Here is a 2,278-nt window from a genome sequence, read left to right as displayed (position 1 = left end):
GGGTCAGAGTGATGGGATTTCTTTCCCATGGGGTCCCACTGGAGCCTCGCCTGTCCCCACTCTGCTGGGGCTGGCACGGCCATTGCCTTCCGTTCCTGCAGTCCTGGCTTCTCCTCTTGGCTGTGGCCCAGCATGGAGCTGGCTGGTTCTTCCTCCTGCACACTCCAACCTGGGACTGAAGGCCCCTGAAGTTTCCACATGGGCTGACCCCAGAGTCAGCTCTGTCTAGGCTGTTTCTGGGTCTGCTTGGACCACTGCCTTGGGGGCACAAGAAGGAGGGGGGTGGTCCTGAGGCTGTGGTTGCCCAGGGCCCTGTGGTTCCTGGCATCTATGTGGAGGGACAGACCCGAAGCCCATCAGGGCTGGCAGGGACATTCATACTCAGCCTACTTCAAGTGGGCAAGGAGAGGGGTGGCCTGCCCAAGGCCCCAGGACCCCTGCCGCCCAGCTCCTGGCCTGGCCCCACCACCTGCACCCTCAGGTGGTACTCCCAGAAGCTGGAGCAACTTAGGGGGGGTGCCTCGTGCAGATGGGGGACCTCCTGGGACTATCCAGGCCTTCCTGGGTGACCACGCCTGTGGGTGGAGTGATGGGGGTCTCCAGGTGTCTCCTCCTCTGCCCCATCAGAGGGAGCCTGAGTTTTAAAACCAATGCAGCACTCCCTCAAGGCTTCACGACTGACCACAGTGGCTCCCAAGCCAGGGACTCTGACGGGAGGTGACCCCCATTCCTCCTCCCCTGGGTGCGAGAAGCTGGAGCCCAGCGGGGTGGGCATACAGAGAACCAGGAGGAGCAGGAGGAGCCTCTGTGGGTTCCCCTGGCGCTATCAGGAACCAAGGCTGCCAGCCCCACCACTCTAGGGTGGCACAGGTGCCTCTGGGCCAGCTCCAGAATCCTGCCAGCCCCTCTGTGCCCAGGCCTGGGGGCCTCTTTCTGCCACAGTCACTGTTACCATGGAGGAGGGACACTGTCATCGGCTTCCTGCCCCCTGGCCAGCACCTGGACTAGGTTGGCATTGGAGGTGCCACACGCTCACATCGTTCACACGCCAGGTGAGATGCCAGCTGGGAGCAGGGCTCCCCAGGCCTCGTTCACAAAAAGCATGGGATGCCCCTGCTGACCCTCGGCTGTGGCTGCCAGTTCTCACAGCCTCAAGACTCTTGATTCCAGAAACTGAAGCCAGAACAGACAGGTGCTACCCAGGGACCTCCCCCAGCCCTGGGACCTCTGTCATGGGCCCCATGTCCCTTCTGATGCAGAATCCAGTCGCCAATCTCCGACTCTGTGGTCATGCCTGGCTGCTCTGGGGCAAGCAGACTGCTGGTGCCCCCAAGGCCCCTGCAGCGGCTCTGTTGTGACTTGGCCTCTGGTGGCACTGAGATGGGCCTAGAGCAGCCCTGCCCCCAGGCAGTGGGACCCTGTCTCTTCCCATCCCTCCACTGCGGGCAGCTCTGGGTAGATGGGAAATAGTTTTATTTATTTTTATTTTTATATTTTTTTGATGGAATCTTACTCTGTTGCCCAAGGCTGGAGTGCAGTGGTGTGATCTTGGCTCAATGCAGCCTCTGCCTCCCGGTTGCCTAACCACGCCCAACTAATTTTGTATTTTTGGTAGAGATGGGGTTTCACTACGGCTGGTCTCAAACTTCTGACCTCAGGTGATCCGCCTGCCTCGGCCTCCCAAAGTGCTGGGATTACAGGCATGAGCCACCGGCCGGGAAATGGTTTTAGTGCAAATGCCATAAGCAAGGCAGAGGCCGGGAGGCAGTGAGGCCCACACTGTCAGCAGCCAGGCAGGGGCGGCCCAGCCATGCCCCAGGCCCCAGGGTGCTTTGTCCCCCCTGCTCAGCAACCTGACCAGCCAAGGCTTCCGGAACCCCATTATCAGCAGACCCAGATCTCAGGCGCCAGCGTCAAAGAGAAAAACGCAAGCGAGTATGTCTGCCACCTCGGAGGAGGATGCCAGATGAGTGGATATAGAAACTCCAGGCCGGGCGCGGTGGCTCAAGCCTGTAATCCCAGCACTTTGGGAGGCCGAGACGGGCGGATCACGAGGTCAGGAGATCAAGACCATCCTGGCTAACATGGTGAAACCCCGTCTCTACTAAAAATACAAAAAACTAGCCGGGCGACCTGGCGGGCGCCTGTAGTCCCAGCTACTCGGGAGGCTGAGGCAGGAGAATGGCGTGAACCCGGGAGGCGGAGCTTGCAGTGAGCTGAGATCCGGCCACTGCACTCCAGCCTGGGCGACAGAGCGAGACTCCGTCTCAAAAAAAAA

The sequence above is a fragment of the Rhinopithecus bieti genome, unplaced genomic scaffold (assembly GCF_001698545.2).
Source record: "Rhinopithecus bieti isolate Rb0 unplaced genomic scaffold, ASM169854v2 scaffold_23276, whole genome shotgun sequence".
Taxonomy (NCBI): domain Eukaryota; kingdom Metazoa; phylum Chordata; class Mammalia; order Primates; family Cercopithecidae; genus Rhinopithecus; species Rhinopithecus bieti.
The sequence above is the reverse complement of the archived record's forward strand: the minus strand, read 5'-3'. Positions refer to the sequence as shown.